Source organism: Petaurus breviceps, unplaced genomic scaffold, assembly GCF_028583685.1.
Source record: "Petaurus breviceps papuanus isolate PSGF00001 unplaced genomic scaffold, PetGlider_PUasm1.0 582, whole genome shotgun sequence".
NCBI lineage: Eukaryota > Metazoa > Chordata > Mammalia > Diprotodontia > Petauridae > Petaurus > Petaurus breviceps.
In genome coordinates this window covers 6,545,696-6,559,124 of record NW_027186390.1, presented here as the reverse complement: position 1 = coordinate 6,559,124, position 13,429 = coordinate 6,545,696, and the positions used below count along the sequence as shown (strand labels likewise).

At 38.4% G+C, this 13,429-nt stretch overlaps 1 protein-coding gene and 1 long non-coding RNA gene across 3 annotated transcripts in view; both read right to left on the bottom strand.

Annotated features, from left to right (window-relative positions):
- F13A1 (coagulation factor XIII A chain) overlaps positions 1–13,429 on the bottom strand; it is a 407,127-nt gene that overhangs the window by 322,019 nt on the left and 71,679 nt on the right. The window lies entirely within an intron of this gene.
- The window catches only part of LOC138173439 (uncharacterized), a 7,737-nt gene continuing 1,934 nt past the window's right edge, over positions 7,627–13,429 (bottom strand). The window contains exons 2-4 of one of the 2 annotated variants that reach the window (XR_011171399.1): positions 10,494–10,638; positions 9,440–9,503; positions 7,627–8,259 (exon numbers count right to left, since the gene is read on the bottom strand). This is a non-coding gene — a long non-coding RNA (uncharacterized lncRNA). The remainder of the gene's footprint in view (positions 8,260–9,439; positions 9,504–10,493; positions 10,639–13,429) is intronic. The other variant, XR_011171400.1, reaches the window with a different exon arrangement.

Genomic DNA, 13,429 nt, shown 5'->3' with positions numbered 1-13,429 from the left:
TCTCTCTCTCTCTCTCTCTCTCTCTCTCTCTCTCTCTCTCTCTCTCTCTCTCTCTTTCTCTCTCTTTCTGTATCTGTATCCCACGTACCTAGCACAGTACCTCACTCACAGTAGGTCCTTCATAAATACTTGATGGATTGAATTGAAATGAATTTTTGCCTCATTCTTATGATTATTACTGATCTGATTTACATGTACTCCATATGAATGAAGTTTTTCTTCCCTCTCCAGGAAATGTCTCTGAGGGTGGAGAAATACTTCTGCTGGTCCTTAAATCTGACAGAGACATATCTACCAAATGTATTTGAAAATACATCCTCCAAATATCATTTTATTTGACCTTCTAGCAGAAGGAACAGACAATACTTACGTTCCAAATGCCGCTTTCCAAGTGTGCAGGGTTGACCTGTTATTTGACCCAATGAGGATAGCAACCGTTGGAAATACAAGGGACAACGACAACTGCTCTAAAATCGTAGACGCTCCTCTTTCTTTCTCCGTCTCTTTCTGTCTCCCTTTCTCTCATACAAACAGTATTTCTTGACATTGTTCACCTCAAAGCATGTGGGAGTGACAGTTTCTTTTATCGCTCCACAGTGTCTTTGACCTGCTGAGGTGAGATGCAACCCTCCAGTTTCTTTGAAGCTTGGCATGGTATGCAGAGAAACTATATTCACTGCCCTACTGCATTCTGGGTAGTGACAAACAGGTAGTTATCTAAGACTGCCTCTCCTGAAAAAGCCCACATGTTCAATTTCTCTTGATTCAGCAAACAGAGAAGAAGTGCCTACTTCTATGCAAGGCTTGTAAAGGCCATGGGGTGAAGAGGAAACCACTCTGGACTTGGGATCAAGAGAGACCTGGGTTCAAATATTTGCCTCTGAGACATATTAGCTGTGTGACTAAGTCACTTAACTTCTCTAAGTTTGCTTGTCTGTAAAATGGGGATAATAAGGACCTATAGCATCCATTTCACAGAACTGCTCAGCATCAAATGAATATATGTCAAATAACTTGTAATACTTAAAGCAGTATATAAATGTCAGCTATTATTATTAATTCCGTCTGTCAATCAATCATTGAGTCAACAATCATTTATGAAGCATTAACTATACATCAGACTCTTCACTCATACTTACCCCACATATACAATCCGTTGCCCTCTTGTCGGTTCTACTTTCGCAATATCTCTCATATATGTCCCCTTCTTTCTACTTACATATATCCTGGTGTTGGCCATCTATGCCTGACACCTGAACTATTGTAACTGCCTGCTGGTTGATCTCCCTGCCTCATATCTCTCCCTGCCCTAGTCCATACTCTACTCAGTCACCAAAGAGCTCTTCCTAAACTACAAATCAGATCATATCACTTCCGTATTCAATAAATCCTAGTTGCTCATTATTATCTCCAGGACCAAATATAAAATCTTCATTTGTCATTCAAAGTCCTTCACAACCTGGCCCCTTCCTACCTTTCTGTTGTTAAGTTGTTTCAGTCACGTCTGACTCTCCATGATACCATTTGGTATTTTTTTGGCAAAGATACAGAAGTGGTTTGCCATTTTCTTCTCCAGGTCATTTTACAGATGAGGAAACAGGCAAACAGTGTGAAGTGACTTGCCTCAGGTCACACAGCTAGTGTGTGAGGTCAGATTTGAAGTCAGGAAGATGAGTCTTCCTGACTCCAGGACCAGCACTGTATCCACTGCACCACCGAACTATCCCTCCTACCTTTCTGGTCTTCTGATATTTTACTTCCTTCCAAGAACTCTGCAATCCAGCAACAGACACTGTACTTCTTGATGTTCCTCACACATGACAATCCATTTCTATTTCCTGAGTCCCCTCAGGCAATATATTAGTGGCTAGAGGGCACACCTAAGAATTAATGTTCAACTGGGTGATATGGCAGAGGATCTTAGTCCTCCCAGAATTAATGAGTGAATCATGAGCAATCAATTTCAATGTCAGAACTCAGTCTGCTACTTAAATGAAAACCCAAACTTTTGGGCATTGATTTTTTGGTTCAAGAAAAATCTAACTGAATTCTCTGACCATTCAATTCTTAAATGTTTCAGCCAAAGAAAGTTACTATTTCTTTGGTCTGTGATCCAACCAAACTCACAGAATCTGAGTTGTAAGAGACCTCTGAGGTCTCTTTTAGGTATCGGAAAGATACCTAAATTTAAAAATCTCCTCTCAACTTAGGAGTAGCTCTGTTGTGGTTTGGAGTGCTGGGAATCTCTGAATTCAAGGGTATAGGAATTCTGCCTCAAAAGAGTTCAAGCACTCAAGCCTTCTTTTAGTCAAAGTAGCAGAGTTTATTTTTGACATTCATAGAAGCAGTTAAATTCTAAGTGAATCCAAGCAATTTAATGGCAGTAAGATTTGGATGGGATTAAGGAATGGTAAATGGCCTGGGATGGCCCAGGGGCAACAGAGAAAGGGTCTAGTTGGGATTAAAGAGTGGCAAATGGCCTGGGGTGGTCCAGGGCAAACAATGAAAGAAGTTAAGTGGTCCCAGAGCCTAGTGAAAGGGAAGTTAAAAGCATTATTGAGTATCTAGATGGGCTGGGATGTGCTGGATGCTTCATTTGAAACAACCAGTGACCTGAGCTGCTGGAATGTTTTGGAAAATGCAAGGACTACTTTGCACTCAAAGACATGATATTTTTTTTAGCTGTCCAGGTCCCATAATCCCATCATCCCCAGCGGCAGAGAGCCCATCACCTCCTTACATGACCATTCCACATTAGGGCACTTGTAATTTTAGGAAAGTTTTCCTTTTCCTAAGTTTAAATCTGATTCTTTGCAACTTCTACCTGTTGTCTCTGATTCTGTTCTCCAGAGTTAACACAATCTTACCCCTCCTTCCATATGACAGCCTTTCCCACCCTGGAAGACAATTATATGTATCCATTGCCTTTGTTTTTTAAGATTATTAGGCCCATTCCTTCAACCAATCCTTATATTATCATGACCTGAGGATCCTTCACCATCCATATCATCTTCTGCACCCAGAAGCATGGGAAGGCATGGACCAAGGGAAAAGACTTTTATGTAATTGGAAGGTGATGGGGTAGGGTGTGTGTGGGAATGACTACAGGGAGGTGAAGGCCAAAAATGAACTGAGCAATCAGGGATAGATAGTGCTCTCATGGAGCAATCACTTACATACCACCTGAAGGAATTGGCATTTTTCACATTTTTGAAAGTTTTGAGTTACAAATTTTCTCACTCCCTTCCTCCCCACCCTCCTCCCTGTGATGGTGAGCAATATGATATTGGTTTTGAAGGTTACCCGCTAAGAGGGTTAGGGTTGCTCTGGAGACCCCAAAATACCAACACTCTGGGTCCCAAAATACCAACACTCCGGGTCCTGCCGAACGAATTCGACTCGAGTCTTCTCAGCCAAAGAAAAGTAAAATTTATTAAAAGTTCACTTGCATTAGACACAGAGTGTGTGCTGGGTCATTCTATGGCACTTTCACTCTTCCATGGCATTCTATGGGGCTCTCACACAACATGGGGTCTTATATAAAGAGGGTTGTGGGAGGAATCTAGAGGTGGTCTAGAGGAGGAGTTTGGGGAGGGTCTTCAGGAGGAGTTAATGAGGTCAATGAGTGATTAAGGGTGGAAAGTAGCTGGACACTACAGACAATGGCGGGCTGGGCCAGTTCAAGGGTGTATTGATATTTTGATAGGCTCAAGGGTGGGAAGTAGATGAACAATGGAGGGCTAGGCTAGTAGTTAGTAATTTAGGCATGAGGTCTGGCCCAGCTACAAAGCAAGGCTTATTGCCTCATGCAAATGCCTCATCAAATGAGACAATTTAATCAAGAGTCCAAGGGAGGTTCCCAGAGCCTGTACCTCAAGGACTCAAGGAGAGCTCCAAGGGGCTCCTAGAGCCCATACCTCATCAGTTTTACACATGCAATCATGTAAAACATTTTCATACTAAGAAAGAAAGAGGAAGGAAGGAAGGAAGGAAGGAAGGAAGGAAGGAAGGGAGGGAGAGAGAGGAGGGAGGGAGGGACGAAGGGAGGAAGGAAGGGAGGGAGGGAGGGAGGAAAGAAATAAAAATACTTCAGTCTATTTTCAGAAAACATCAGTTCTTTCTCTGAAGGCAGATAGCATTTTTTTCTTCATGAGTTCCTTGGGATTATCTTGGATCATTGCATTGCTGAGAATAGCTAAATCATTCACAGTTAATCATTGTACAGTATTGCTACTACTATGTGTACAATGTTCTTCTGGTTCTGTTCACTTAACTTTGTATCAATTCATGTAAGCCTTTCCAGGTTTTTTTTTTTTCCTGAAATCATCCTGCTTGTCATTTCTCATAGCAAAATAATATTCCATTATAATCATATCCCACAGCTTGTTCAGTGATTCCCCAATTGATGGGAATGCCCTCAATTTCCAATTTTTTAGCACCACAAAAAAATATTGCTCTAAATATTTTTGTACAAATAAGTTTCCCCTTTTATTCTTTAATCTCTTTGGGATACAGACCTAGCAGCAGTATTGCTGGATCAAAGGATATGCAGAGTTCTTCTTATTATTATTAGTTTTCAACATTCACTTTTATAAGATTTTGAGCTCTAATCTTTTTCACTCTCCCTCCCCCCCAAGACAGAATGCAATCTGAAATGGGTTATACATGTACAATAATATCAAACATATTTCCATATTAGTCATGTTGTGAAAGAATAATCAGAACAAAAGGAGAAAAGCATGAGAAAGAAAAAAACAGCAAGAAAAGAGAAAATGGTATGCTTCAATCTGCATTCAAACCCCATAATTATTTCTCTGGATGTAGATAGCATTTTCCATCATGAGTCTTTTGGAATTGTCTTAGATCGTTGCATTGATGAGAATAGTTAAGTCTAACAAAGTCAGTCATCGCACAATGTTGCAGTTATTATGCACAATGTTCTCCCAGTTCTGCTCACCTTGCTCAGAATCAGTTCATGCAAGTCTTTCCAGGTTTTTCTGAAATCTGCCTGTTCATCATTTCTTATGGAACAATAGTATTCCATTACAATCATATATCATAACTTGTTCAGCCATTCCCCAATTGATGGGCATCCTCTCGATTTCTAATTCTTTGCCACCACAAAAAGAGCTGCTAGCATGCACAGTTCTTTAATAATTTGGATATAGTTCCAAATTACTCTCCAGAATGATTGGATTAGTTCACAACTCCAGCAAAAGAGCAAGAGTGTCCCAGTTTCCTCATATCCCCTTCAAATTGTTATTTTCCTCTTGTCATATTACCCAACCCAATGTGTGTGAGATGGCACATCAGAGTTGCAAATTGGCACTTTTTAAAGAGTGAGACACTGCAAAAAGAAAGGAGGGCAAGGGGACAGATCTAAAAGACAATTACAAACTGTTTAGAAGACAGAACCGGGTAACTCGAAAGTTTTTTATTCCATTAGGAATATAGTGAATAAAGAAGGACTAAATAAATAGGGGGCAGCTAGGTGGTACAGTTGATATAGTGCCGGGCCTGGAGTCAGGAAGACCTGAGTTCAAATGTGGCCTCAGACACTTACTAGTTATGTGACGCTGGGTAAGTCATTTAACCCTGTTTGCCTCAGTTTCCTCGCCTGTAAAATTAACTAGAGAAGAAAATGGGAAGCCACTCCACTATCTTTGCCAAGAAAACATCAAATGTGATCACAAAAAGTGGGACATGACTAAAACAACAGAACAACAAATAAGCATAAGGACCATGAAACAGATTAAAAGCCTAGAATATACAGAAAAAGAAGATAATGAAGAGTAAGGGAAAGAAATTCATTCTAGAAAAAGGTACAGAAAATGAAATTTTAAAAACTAAAGAATAAAACAAACTGAAGGAGAAGAGAAAGAGGATTCTATTTCACTATTTAAGAGAGAAAAAAAGGGAGAAGAATTAAGTAATTAGATTTAAAAATAGAAATAAAAGAAAACTAGTAAGGAAAATTTCAAAATCAAGGAAAGGAATAACAAAGAAGAAGAGGGGGTGGTTTGGGGATGACAGTAGAAATAGACCTGCCTTAAAAAAAAAAACATTAAGCTAAAATAAGAGAAAAGAAATAGTATTTGTTTGCAGAGGAAAAGGAGAAAAATTATAACATGAAAAAAATTAACTTTTATAAAAATTGACTATATATTATGACACAGAGATATTGCAAACAAAAGTAAAAAGGCAGAAGTGATAAATATGTCCTTTACAGATAACAACACAATAAAAATAGTAATCAAGGGACTATAAACAAAAGAAATACACTCAACTGAGTCTATTAATAACAAAATCCTGAAAAATGAATGCATCAAGGAAAAAAATCATAGAAATAATTAATTATGTGAAAAAAATTATAATAATTGTAATAGGAGGGTTCCACATGTAGATGAGGCCTGCTGCTGTGTGGCTCAAAGGGAGGCATAAAAGATATCTCTAACCTTTTCTCCTTCCACACTTCTCCAAGGTTAACTTTCATTCTTACCAGGAAGGGAAGTAGAAAACTGGTTCCAGATGTTTGACTTCTCTGCTCTCTTCAGAGAGATGGGTACTAAGCTAGAGTTACATTTATCTGCTCCTTAAATATTGCTAATCTAGGGGATATGATCAAGTTCAATTTAGCTTCTGATAACTGTTTCTCAATACTGGGGAAAGCAGGCCCCCAAGTTTTATATCTAAGGATTTGACTCTTCCCAGGAAATACCAGTTCCACAATGAATTATCCACAATAATTATCAAAGAAAACCTATCCAAATAAGTAGAAAAACAGAAATCAGAGAAGTTATACATAGGAGAATATATACCAGATAAGACAGAGTGAAGGAGCTCTCTCATTGAGAACAAGGTAACAGTTCAATTGAGGGATATTATTCTAGATCTCTCCCAAAGGGGAAACTCCCAGAAGTCTTTACAGTAGCAGACTGGGGACATAAATATGATGGAGACTGCCAGTTCCTCTCATGTCTTCTCAAAGTCTTTTTCTTCAGAAACCTGAAGTGGGGCTGACCTCTTCTATATTTCTCCTCCATGCAGGAAGGCAGGAGCAACTGAAGTGACTTAACAGAGTTCTACTCTCACCAACTCTCTTGCCCCTATGCAAGGCAGGGCATTTATACCTACAAATGAGGAGACAGCCCTATACCAATGGACTTTGGGACTGGGGCTACATGATGAAACAACATAGCAAAATTTCTGGGATGCAACTAGAGTAATCCCCAGGGGCGGGAGAATCACATTCCTACAAACACACATGGACAAAATAGAAAAAGAAAGGACTAATGAACTGATTATGCATTTCTAAAAATTAGAAAGTCAACAAATAAACTTGAAATAAGCATAAAAGGTGAAATGTTAAAATTTAAGGGAGAAATAGGTAAGCTAAAAAATGAAAAATAGAAATGATGAATAAAACTGAAAGCGACTTCTTTCAAAAGACAGAAAAAATTGACAGACTGTTAGCCAATCTAATTACAAAGAAGATGGTAGAAAATCAAATCAACAAAACAATAGCTAAGCAAGGTGAAATCACAAGGAAAGCAGAAGTAATAAAAAGAATAATCACTATGTATTATTTATAGTTATATGCCAGCAAAACTAAGACCACAAGAGGAATAAAGGAATACCTTCAAAAACAGAAGATACCCAAATTGGCAAAGAGCAAGTAGAGATTTTAAATAACCCAATCTTGGAAAAGGAAACAGAAATGACTTTATTTCAAATTGTTGTTTTGACTTTGAGGTGGGAAGAGAAATGTTCCTGTGTTTCTACCCAAAGACTTCCTTCCCTTTTCCAAACACTCCTGTTTCTGAGGCAAGCATCAGAATCCTCCTAATTGTAGCCTTGGAGTCATCCTGGAATCCTCACTTTCTCTTCTCAAGCTGACCTTTCTGGTATTCTCACACATAATATTCCATAATTAGCATTTACTTGAGATTCAGCTCTCACCTTTAGCTCCAAGAAGCTGCAGCATGCACAGTGGCCATACCCTGGTAAAGCTGTCCTGGCAGACAAGCCAAACCAGGTTGAGGGCAACGAACAGGTCTCAAACCCATCAGTGAGTTATGGGGATGTCTACCCCAAGCAGGTCAAAATTTTCCCCGGTGGAATGTTTGAATGAAAACAATTTGTTCCGATGACCATGAAACGGACTGAAGCAGGTGCTGCGGAGCCCTTGGAGTTTGGTCAGGTGCTACCTTCTGGGTCACCATCAGGTGACTTTTGTCCTGCCACTAGACTTTGATAAGTCTGGAAGAGAGAGTAAGACTGATGACTTTGTGCAATTCTGCCTACCTTAAATCCACTTCATGCATGAATCAAGACATCACCCTATGATATCATTGGTCCTCTTCAAAACAAAGGATGAACAACAATTCCATAACTTTCCAAGCCTTTGTACAGGTTCCTCTCCATGCTTGCAATCCATTCATTTCTGACCCTTGCCTCTAAGAATCTCTAATTTTCTTAAGAGCTGAATTCAAATGTCTCCTCTTGCTTGAGACCTTTCCTAATTCAACCCCTCTTTCCAATTATTAGTTCTTTCCTCTGAAATTACCATTATTTTATTTTGTATATGTTTTCCACATAATTATATTTTTAGATGTTGATTCCCACAGAATATAAGCTTCCTGAGGGCTTTTATTTTTGTTTTTGTATCTCTAAGGCTTATCAGAGTGATTTGCATATAGTAGACATTAAATAAATGCTTGATTTCCTGATACATTTGTGGTTTAATGATGCTATATGTTGTTGAATGCCTAAATGGTTGAACAATCAGTATCAAAAGGTACTGATTAATGTCAAATTAAATATGTTGTTTGTAATTTGCTCTAGGCTTTTGTCTCAGCCTAATTCCATTCAACATTTTTAGCAATGATGGATAAAAACATAGATGGCAAGGTACCAAAATTTGCAGATATTATAAATCTGGAAAGGATAGCTAATTAATTAGAAGATAGAATTGAGATCCAAGAAGAACTGACAAGATGGAACAGTGGGCCAAAATGAACAAGATGAAATTTAATATGAATGAGTGAAATAGGCATGTTTTAAGCACTTATTTTGTTGCCAGGCAATGTAAATATAGATATATTTAAAATCTCTGCTTTTTTTAAAAAAATCAACTGTGTTAACCCTGATTGCTTAAAAAAAAAATCAACTGTGTAAGTAAAGGAGGTACAAAAGTGACCAGAATATGAAAATCAATAGAATCATCAATTAATTGATTGGTTGAAATGGCCACTGAAAAAGCTAATGAGACCTTTGATACTTTAATGACTGATGGATATGTTATCTCATCACTGTTCATCCTCCCTTTGACGATGGAGGTCATAATCCATCCATGTTGTCTGTCCTGAGAGAGAGAGTTTAATTCTAAGTAATGAAAAAAAAACAATGAAGGTCCTAGAAAAGAAATAATGAAATATACCTGTCTGCAGCTGCAAGCACCCCAGCGTCCCCAGGGTCGCTGACACCACAGGTTCTTGGATCTGCTTTGATAAAGGAAAGCAACTCAAAATGGGTTAACAAGCTTACTTTAATCAGTCAGATATGTATCATTCACCTAGTTCAGGGGAAAAAGGTCAGCACCCCGAATTTCAGAATATACAGACAGAATTATCAAGACAGAGAAACGCATCAAATAGTTTCCAAAATGTCCAACCATTACATCCATACCAAATCAACATCTGGTTTTCAACATCTGGGTTTTTCAAAGCCGAGGGGGGTCTCTCAACAACGGCTTCCCAGAATCCAGATCAAATCACAGAACACTTCTCAAAGTGAGCCCCAAAACAAAGCTACACATCAGGGCTTATATAGCCTTCTCCTGGCTCAGAGAATGTAACAATTTATTGACTCACTGGCCAATCAAGAAGTATCTACTGAAAAACAAGCCTCCCACCCCAGGCTCCAGGTGCACTTTAGCCTAGGGGCAGGGAAGATCTTAAAAATTTACATTCCCGTTACACTGTCATGACAGGCAAGGGGAGTATTACCAGGACAGAATATTGTATACATCATTGCATAAAGTTTCTTAATTGAATGCTTTTACTTATTTGTCTTTCTTTGTCACAAGGGATAGTTCAGATTGGAGTGGGAGGGGTAGAAAATGCCTATGATATAAAGGCAGAAGACATCAACAAATTTTTCATTTTTTTAATGGTGTGTCTTTGATTCATGAAGAAAGTTGGGGTCACTAAGAAATTTCCAAACATAATCTATTCTGCTTTCATCTTATCCAAATGTAGGCCTAAATCATTGTCCTTTTGCAGAGATATAAATAATCATAGATGAATTCTACAGTGTCCACTGAATGCATATTCTGCTGGATAACAGTCATTCTTTATTCACTTGTGTGTGTTTTTTCTATATGCTTATTTAGGTTAAACTTTTGTACATGATTATAGATCTCTTTTAAGATATCCATCAATTGGTGCAATCAAAACTGTCATTCAAAAGGAAGAGTATATAAAGGTACTCACCATTTACAGGGAATTCTTTCTATAACTTAGATTTTGCTCTCATTTCACAAGTGAGGAAATTGAGATGCAGAGAGGCAAAATGTCTTTCCCAAGGTCATATAGGCAGTAAGTTCCGGAGATGATCATAGCAAAAGTATTGTTGTCTCTATTTTATAAATGAAAAAAACTCAGAAAGGTTAAGTTACTTGCCCAAAGTCATAAGCTATAAATTGTTTTGATTTCTTCATTGAAAAACAGCCCATTCGTGTCCTTTGACTATCAGTTGAGGAATAACTCGTATTTTTATAGATTTGACGTTCTTTCCATATCTTAGGTATAAAGCTTTTATCTGACAAACTATCTATAAAATTTGTTTCCCAATTTTCTGCTTTCTTTCCTATCTTGTTTACATTTGTTTTTTTTAATTTACATTTGTTTTTAATTTAATGTGATTGAAATTATCTGTTTTATACCTAACTCTGCTCTCTATCTCTTGTTCATTTGTGAATTGTTTGCCTATCCATAAGTCTGATAAGTAACATGTTCTGTGTTCTTCTCATTTCCTTGTAATATCTGTCTCTATATCTAGGTTGTAAGCTTAGTGAGTCTTAAAGATGAACTTAGGTCATCTGACCCTCAGACCCATACTTTTTCCATCGCATTATGTTGAAAAAGTGTTGAAAGAATGAATTAGTGAATAAATTTCCCTATATACTTCCAGTTCTCACATATAAAATCCACTCAATTCAACAATTCAGTAAATATTTATTAAGTGCCTACTATGTGGTAAGTCCTGTTCCATGAACAAATGAAAACACAATTAGAAAAACAAGATTAAATAATAGTTTGAGACAATAGTAAAAGTCTTATCACTGGGCAATGCATAAATTTTTGAATGTACTGTTATGGACAAAGGCAACAAGGGACCTGAAGCTAACTCAATCTGGTGAGATTTGGAATTATGGTTTTGAAGAGATGATACCCATAAAAGTGTCATAAATCTGGATTTAGGTGAGGAGGGGGACTGTGCAAGCAGGGTCTGGGCTACATAGAGAATCTTAAATCTGATAATAACAACTTTAGCACACATCTAATGCAGTCTCCTATCTATCCAACATCCCTGATGATTCTCCATCCCCTCTCTGAACAATTACACTTATATGAGTCTCCCTATATGAAGAAGCCCTTACCATTGTTGTATGAACCACTTTGCTTATTGGACAGTCTGCTTTCTGTTGAGACCAATTTTCCTTCTTTATTTCCATTAATCAGACCAAGTTCTACCCTGGAGAGCATCACTGAGTAAGTTCAGCTGCATGTATGGCAGTCCTCCACATATTTTAAACTAGCTATTCTATTCCCCCTAAGTCTTTTCACTATGCCTGTTTCAGCTGTCTGGCACTCCTGAGACTTCTATGGGCACCCCTCCCTGCAACCTGGTGAAATAACTTGAGCTGAATGGATTGTGGGGAAGGCAGCACATTAAGTATAGAGGAAGCAGGAGCCAGGTGCTGCACGAAGCTTCACAACATCGAATCATCAGCTTAACAATATCCCCTCACACATCTTAGGAATGTGAGGGCTCTGTTGAGCTGTACTAACCCCCCAAGGTTTCCAGGGGACTTTCTGCCGTTGTATGGGGCTACAAGCGTCATCTGGAGAAAAGAAAGAACACCGCCTACACACAGAAAACAGAGCTAAGAAACCAGATTCTGCCTTTGCAGACTTGTAGGGGAAGAATGAGTATTTTGTCACAAAAAGGAGAGGAAAACAGGTCTGAGGCTTTCTTAACCATTCAAGAATGTCCTGGGTGATAAAGTCTACTCTCTAGTATTTTCCCTAAAATTGTGAACTTCCTGGCAATCTTACAAAGCTCTCAGGCGAGAGCTCTTCAAGGGAGTTCTTCTAAGAAACCTCCTTCAGTTTTACTAATTACTCTGCTTGCACTTACAACCATCCTAGAATTCTTCATCCCAGTCATCTCCATTAACCTTACATCCCAATCCCCAATCCTGGACAATTTCCACTATCCATTTTCTCTTATCCTACTGCCTAACTCCTGAGCATTGCTGGATAAAGGTCAGGAAATTGTACTGACTGGGTCCTTCCAAATTCATGCAGTTTCATCTCATATGGGCTCTAAATATGGCCCAATAATTTTTAATTTGTCTTTGGTGGGCTCCCAAGCACATCCCATAGAGGAGCAGCTCATGAGTTCCCAACCCTACTCTCCATGCCCTGATAATGTTCAACAATTGACTTTGACTTGAAGACCTTGAGGCCATGTGGTATGTGCTCCTTCAGCCTGTGTTTTCCCAGACATGTGCCAATAAATGTTTAAGATTGGGTCTCTGAAAAGGATATGCTATTCAATTTAATCTACATTCTTAATGTTCTCTCCTTCACTTTCTAAAGTCTAGACAGTCGATAAAACAATGAATCAAGCACTGATTTATGGAGTATTGGTTGATTTCTGAGGTATAAATATGCACCCCAAAATTTAACAATTGCTCTGGGAGTTGGCACAGCTAGCTCCAGTATACCCCTGCCTTACTTCCTCACCTTAAGTTGTTTCTATACCTTCATCCAACTTCTTTCTCTTCCTTTGCCTCTATTTCAGGGGGAAATTGGCCTTTCTTCTTTACAGGAACCATAATGGAAAATTCTTATAGTCAGAAAACCTTGTTTTATTTCCTATCTGAAAACATGAGTCAGTCATTTAAGCTTCACATCTATCATCTGTAGAATGAGGGCCTATCTCACAAGTAAAGTATGTTGTGAACATATAACAGTTTGGCCTTGGATTTTCTAGCTTTCTTTCACTTTTTACCTTTTCTAGAACTTTGTTATATCAATTATCCCATCTCCCTCTCTCCCCCACTCTTCTTCTTCTTCTTCTTCTTCTTCTTCTTCTTCTTCTTCTTCTTCTTCTTCTTCTTCTTCTTCTTCTTCTTCTT